At 54.8% G+C, this 6,907-nt stretch overlaps 1 protein-coding gene across 1 annotated transcript in view; it reads right to left on the reverse strand.

The window, feature by feature from the left end:
* The window catches only part of crnkl1 (crooked neck pre-mRNA splicing factor 1), a gene marked incomplete at both ends in the record, with an annotated part of 30,937 nt that overhangs the window by 1,764 nt on the left and 22,266 nt on the right, over nucleotides 1-6,907 (reverse strand).

Here is a 6,907-nt window from a genome sequence, read left to right on the forward strand (position 1 = left end):
GTCTGTGTGACTGGTCTGCGTGACTCATCTGTGTGACTGGTCTGTGTAACTGATCTGTGTGACTGGTCTGTGTGACTGATCTAACGACTAACGACTCACCCCGTCTACAGGAAGTAAAGAACCACGTCTCACACAGACTACAGGAAGTAAAGAACCACGTCTCACCCCAACTACAGGAAGTAAAGAAACACGTTTCACCCCGACTACAGGAAGTAAAGAAACACGTCTGACCCCGACTACAGGAAGTAAAGAACCACGTCTCACCCCATCTACAGGAAATAAAGAAACACGTCTTACCCCGTCTACAGGAAGTAAAGAAACACGTCTCACCCCGACTACAGGAAGTAAAGAAACACGTCTCACCCCGTCTACAGGAAGTAAAGAAACACACCTCACCCCATCTACAGGAAGTAAAGAAACACGTCTTACCCCGTCTACAGGAAGTAAAGAAACACAACTCACCCCCGTCTACAGGAAGTAAAAAAACACCTCACCCCGTCTACAGGAAGTAAAGAACCACGTCTCACCCCAACTACAGGAAGTAAAGAAACGAAAGTTACGTATGTAACTACGGTTCTATGAATCCCGGATGACCGCCAGAGGGCGGTGCTGAAAGCACTGAATGTTCCCTTCGCTCATGCGCTGATTCGAGTAATAATACCAACGGAGTCACAGGTGTGACACAGATGACCAATCAGAGGCTATATAGCCCGACGTCATCCGCTGCTCTGCTCCTACAGAATCTTCTCGTGGAACGCAAGGATTCTGAGTGACGGAGAAGCTCTGGCGGTCATCCGGGATTCATAGAACCGTAGTTACATACGTAACTTTCGTTCTATTTCATCCCTCCTGACCGCCAGAGGGCGGTGCTGAAAGCACTGAATGACTAATACCAACGATGTCACAAGGAATCCTAAACACCTACCTCACTGAAGAGGCCCAGAGGACCCTTGTAGAAGAACCTGGCCCAGGGGATGAGGGGTGGCCACGTTAACTCTATAAAATCTGGTGAACGTGCTTGGGGAAGCCCATGATGCAGCAGCACATATTGCTTCCAGCGGAACCCCTCTCAGGGCAGCCCAGGAAGCGGAGACGCTCCTGGTAGAGTGAGCCTTCAAGCCGACCGGCAGGGGGACGGGCCCAGCAGCATAGGCGTGGCAGATGACGTCCACGATCCAGTGGGAGAGGCGCTGTTTGGAAAGAGGACAGCCTAACCTAGGGCCTCCATAACACACAAACAGCTGGTCTGAATGTCTTATCACGGCAGTAGCAGCAACGTATGCCTCCAGTGCCCTCACCGGACACAATAATGCAGACCCCTCACTAGGCGCAGGCTGAAAACGTGCCAGCATCAACGGTTGGTTAGAGTGAGAGTGAGATAACACCTTTGGTACGAATGCAATGTTTGGCCACAAGGTAACACACGAGCCCTCAGGGCCCCACCTGAGACATGAGGGGCTGATTGAGAGAGCATGTAGCTCGCTGACCCTCTTTGCTGAGGTAATAGCCAACAAAAAAGCCGTCTTACATGAAAGCCACTTGAGGTCCGCCTGCGACAGAGGCTCGAAAGGAGGACGGCACAGAGCTTCAAGAAACAAGGGAAGGTCCCAACCTGGTGCTCGTGGAGCTGTCGGCGGGTGTGACCTACGGGCACCACGCAGAAAAAGAGAGACTAGATTATGGCTCCCTACCGTACAGCCATCAATGCCAGCGTGATTAGATGATATTGCCGCTACATAAACTTTAAGCGTCGAAGGACAGCGACCCTTACCAAGTAGAGACTGGAGAAACTCCAGAATGGTGGGTATTGTACAGGAGACTGGATCCTTGTTGTGATCAGAACACCATTGGGAAAACAGGCGCCACCTGTTTTCGTACTGCTGACGAGTAGAGGGTGCCCTGGTGCCCAGGATGGTGCGTCTGACGGAGCTCGAAACTCCAGTCAGCTGCTGTCCTAGCCTTGCAGTGGCCACAGCCGAAGACGTTGAGGATTGGGGCGCCATATCAGTCCCCCCAACTGAGACAGCAAGTCCCTTCTGGTCGGAAGACACCATGGGACGCCCTGACATAGACTTCGTAGCAGTGGGAACCATGGTCGTGCTGGCCAATACGGAGCCACCAGCAGCATCCTGTGGCCCTCCTCGAGGACTCTCTGAAGGGTTGGCCAAATTAGAGAAAGGGGTGGAAAGGCATATAGGAGGACCCTTGGCCAAGGATGAGCCAATGCGTCCTGGCCCCCGTAGGGAACACTGAGTCGACTCTTCCGTCGCAAACAGGTCTATGTCTGCCTGACCAAAACAGTCCCAGATCATCAGCACTATGTCGCTGTGGAGGGACCACTCTCCCGGAGGGGACCCTTGGCGGGAGAGAAAATCTGCGACCTGATTGTGTCGCCCTGGCAAGTATGCTGCCCGCAGGGTGGACAGGCGAGGAGAGGCCCATTCCAGGAGCTCTCTGGACACCCTCAGAAGTTGTGCTGACCTGGTGCCCCCCTGATGGTTGATGTGGTAGACAACAGAGGTGTTGTCTGACCGAACAAGTACATGCCTCCCTTCCAGGTGAGGTAGGAAGTGCCTGAGTGCCAAGTGCACTGCACGCAGCTCCAGCACATTTATATGCTTGGAATGGTCTCTTTGACCCCAGCGGCCCTGAACCGCTCTGCGTTGCCATACAGCCCCCCATCCCATGGAGCTGGCATCTGTCGTGATCACTTCCCTGCGACACACTACCACTCCCATGGGGACACCCCTGGACAAATAATCTCCGTCCCTCCATGGAGTCAAGGCATGAAGACATGACCACGTCACTGCGAGCTTGCGATGCCTGTGCAGCCTGGCATCCAGGCGAAAGCTGTTGAGCCACCTCTGCAAGGGGCGAAGTGACAGCAGGCCTAAGGGCACCACCCGAGTGACTGATGTCAGCTTGCCAAGTAGTTGCAGGAAGGCAACATAGGGGAGCTGCCTGCCCAGCCTGAACCGATTGACCAGCTGGAGTATGCCGGCCACCCTTTGAGTGGATGGGCGAGCTCTCATGGAAGATGAATCCAGAACCACCCCAAGAAAGGTGGTCGTCTGGGAAGGGACCAGGCAGCTCTTCTCCAGGTTGACATTGAGGCCCAACTGGGACATATGAGCGAGCAGGCGGTTTGTGTCGTGAAAGGCACAGGCCTGAGACGGGGCGCAGAGAAGCCAATCGTCTAAGTACGGCAGAATCTTCACTCCGCAGGCCTGCAGAGGAGAGAGGGCTGCCTTCACGCACCGAGTGAACACCCTTGGGGAGAGAGAGAGCCCGAATGGGAGTACCCGGAACTGCCAGTGGTGACCCCGATAGGCAAACCTGAGAAAGCGGCTATGTTCTGCTGCAATAGGCACATGAAAATATGCATCCTTCAGGTCTACAGACGTGAACCATTCTTCCCTCATGACAGCTTGAAGGACTTCTGCTGTTGTGAGCATGTGGAAGGGCAGCTCCTTTAGGTACTGGTTGAGTCCTCTCAGGTCTAAAATGGGACGAAACCCGCCCGTCCTCTTTTGCACAAGGAAGTAAGTCGAGTAATAGCCCCTGGGTTGTTGCAGGAGGGTCCACTGCCTCTATTGCGCCCTTGGCCAGGAGGGCGGAAAGTTCCTGGTCTAGTGCTTGAGCTTTCACCGGGTCGGCGATTACAGTCATCTTGACCCGGCATGAGATACGAGGCCGCCGTCGGAACTGTAGCCGGTAACCATGGGTCAGAGTGGCAACCACCCATGGGTCCACGGCGTGAGCAACCCAATAGCTGCGCTGCTGGTGGGAGAAATATCCGACGGTCGGCCTGATGGCATCACCGTCTCCCTCCACGGCCGGGGGGCGGCAGCCAGAGTCCCTGGTACAAGCCTGCCCAGCTGGTCGGTGGACCGACCCACAAAAGCTCCTGCTGGGCCTTTGCTGAACTGCATGAGGGTAAGGACCACCCGGCCGGTTATGACCCCCAGGCGGCGGCTGCATGCTGGAGCCAGCCGACAGGCACCTTGGATGCCGAGGAGGTGGAGGGGGCATTGGCCTGCTAAGGCTCGAAAATTGCTGCCTTCTCTGTCGTGCCTGGACAGTCCGTTCCAGTGCTTCCAAGGCAGCCGAACCGAACAACTCCCCCGGCACCACTGGGACATTACGGAGGGCTCTACGGCATGGCTCAGTCAATGCTGACTGCGCCAACCAGACCTGTCGGCGAGCTTGGACCAAGGAGGACATCACGCGCCCAAGCTCCCTCATCATTAGTGCAAAGGCCTGAAGCGCTGCATCGTTAAAGCCCATTGCTGCTGTCGCACCACTAGTCCCCTGAAGGGACGCGGAGAGGGCAAGCATTAGGTGTGCCAAGGAATTACCTAGGCGGCCAGCACGCGCTCCGGCGGCATAGGCTCTGCAGAGGAATTCATCCGTGACACGACACTGAGCTCGTGGGCACCGAACATGACTGCGCAGAGCTTCTTCTGATGACACGATGAGAGAGGCAACAGCAGGTTCTATCGCTGGCATGCGATCCAAGCCTGCTGCAGCCGGCTCATGCATGGCCGCCAACACTCTGCCATCTGCAGAGAGGCGCGCAAAGGCTTTGGGGTCCCGCCAGCAACCATGCAACTCCCCCAGGAACTCCTCTGATGGAGGGACAGAAAAGGAAGGAGGGGTCAGTCCGCGCCTGAAGAAGGCACTTCCAGGGGTGGACGCCTCTGGTTGCGGGACGTCCAGCTGCAGTTGTCTCAGGGCCATACGCATGACGTCCTGCATCGAGCCGTCACCCGACCCACTAACTGCACTCCGAGAAGAAGAGAGTGAAGCTGTCTCTGAGACTTGAGATGAATGCCCGTCCTCCTCACCTAAAAAGTGAGAGGCAGAGGCAGCCAAGGATAGCACATCTTCCTCCACAGCCAGTTCATGCACGGTTGCTGCCACTGGTTCAGTTCCCAGTTGGCGTACCTGAAAAAGGGACTTCATCTCCGCTAATTCAGCGGAGAGCTGCTCCACCCTTGTGGAGAGGCCCCTATCAGACCTGGCTCGCTTCTTCCCAGGAGGGGCCACAGAGACTGCGGCCTCAGTCCGGCGCTTCGAGCGCCTAGGTGGAGCCTCCTGCCCAGAAGGCGGGAGGTCATCGCCGAGTTTGGGGCGAAACTGGGCCAGCCGGGCCACCCTCACAGCATGCGACATGAAGCTGCAATTCATGCAGGGGTTCTCTGACAGGGCATCCACCAGATGGTCATGTCCAAGGCAGGCAGGACACAGGTCGTGACCGTCATCTGTCTGGAGCATGGCTCCACAGACTGTACAGCAGTGAGAGCCGTCCATGCTCCTTACCCAGCTATGCCCAAGACATTCAGAGAGGCTAGCACCACTAGCTCAGCTGGTAAAAGAGGACAATTGGGAGAGGGGGCGCAAACGCTCGCCTTCACCAATCAAAACAAGGCCAAAACTCAGAGAGGCTAGCACCGCTAGCTCAGCTGGTAAGAGAGGACATTTGGGAGAGGGGGTGAGAACACTCGCCTTCACCAATTAAAACAAGGTTAGAACTCAGAGGCTAGCACCACTAGCTCAGCTGGTAAGAGGACAATTGGGAGAGGGGGTGAGAACACTCGCCTTCACCAATTAAAACAAGGTTAGAACTCAGAGAGGCTAGCACTACTAGTTCAGCTGGTAAGAGAGGACAATTGGGAGAGGGGGTGAGAACACTCGTCTTCACCAATTAAAACAAGGTTAGAACTCAGAGAGGCTAGCACCACTAGCTCAGCTGGTAAGAGAGGACAATTGGGAGAGGGGGTGAGAACACTCGCCTTCACCAATTAAAACAAAGTGAAAACTCAGAGAGGCTAGCACCGCTAGCTCAGCTGGTAAGAGGACAATTGGGAGAGGGGGTGAGAACGCTCGCCTTCACCAAATAAAACAAGGCCAGGAACTCAGCTGGCTACGTAATAAACAAACTTCGGAGCACCGTCCAACCGACCACGCGGTTGGAGGCCTCCAGTAAACAGGAGCGGAGCGAACGCTACCGCTAACCAATAGCAAAATATAAGCAAAAAACCACTACTCACCAGTGTTAAATCACACACATAGTAGTCATAAACAACGTCGGAGCACAGTCCAGCCGACCACGCGGTTGGAGGTCTCCCAACAAGCGTGAGCGGAGCGAACGCTACCGCTAACCAACGGCGAAATATAAGGAAAACTACTCACCGGTGTTGAATCACACACACAGTAGTCAGACGCTGTAATTTGGGAGAGGCGGAAACCGCCGTAGTCCCCAACGAAACAGCAGAAATACCTTTGAACAGGGTTAAACCGTCGCAGCCCTAGGAGGGCGAACACGCTACTCCCGCAGACGGGCAGTCGGGCTTCCGACGACGGTAAAAAGTTCAGAAAAGGTCCAAAGGGCTGAAGCCCTGAATTGAACCGCGCGCGAGAAGAAAATAGGAGCAGAGCAGCGGATGACGTCGGGCTATATAGCCTCTGATTGGTCATCCGTGTCACACCTGTGACTCCGTTGGTATTATTACTCGAATCAGCGCATGCGCGAAGGGAACATTCAGTGCTTTCAGCACCGCCCTCTGGCGGTCAGGAGGGATGTAATAGAACACGTTTCACCCCGACTACAGGAAGTAAAGAAACACCGACTACAGGAAGTAAAGAAACACCTCACCCCATCTACAGGAAGTAAAGAAACACATCTCACCCCGTCTACAGGAAGTAAACACCTCACCCCATCTACAGGAAGTAAAGAAACACGTCTTACCCCATCTACAGGAAGTAAAGAAACACTTCTCACCCCGACTACAGGAAGTAAAGAAACACGTCTTACCCTGTCTACAGGAAGTAAAGAAACACATCTCACCCCGTCTACAGGAAGTAAAGAAACACCTCACCCCATCTACAGGAAGTAAAGAAACAC

This window comes from Nematolebias whitei, chromosome 12 (genome assembly GCF_014905685.2).
Source record: "Nematolebias whitei isolate Nwh7 chromosome 12, NemWhi1, whole genome shotgun sequence".
Lineage (NCBI taxonomy): Eukaryota > Metazoa > Chordata > Actinopteri > Cyprinodontiformes > Rivulidae > Nematolebias > Nematolebias whitei.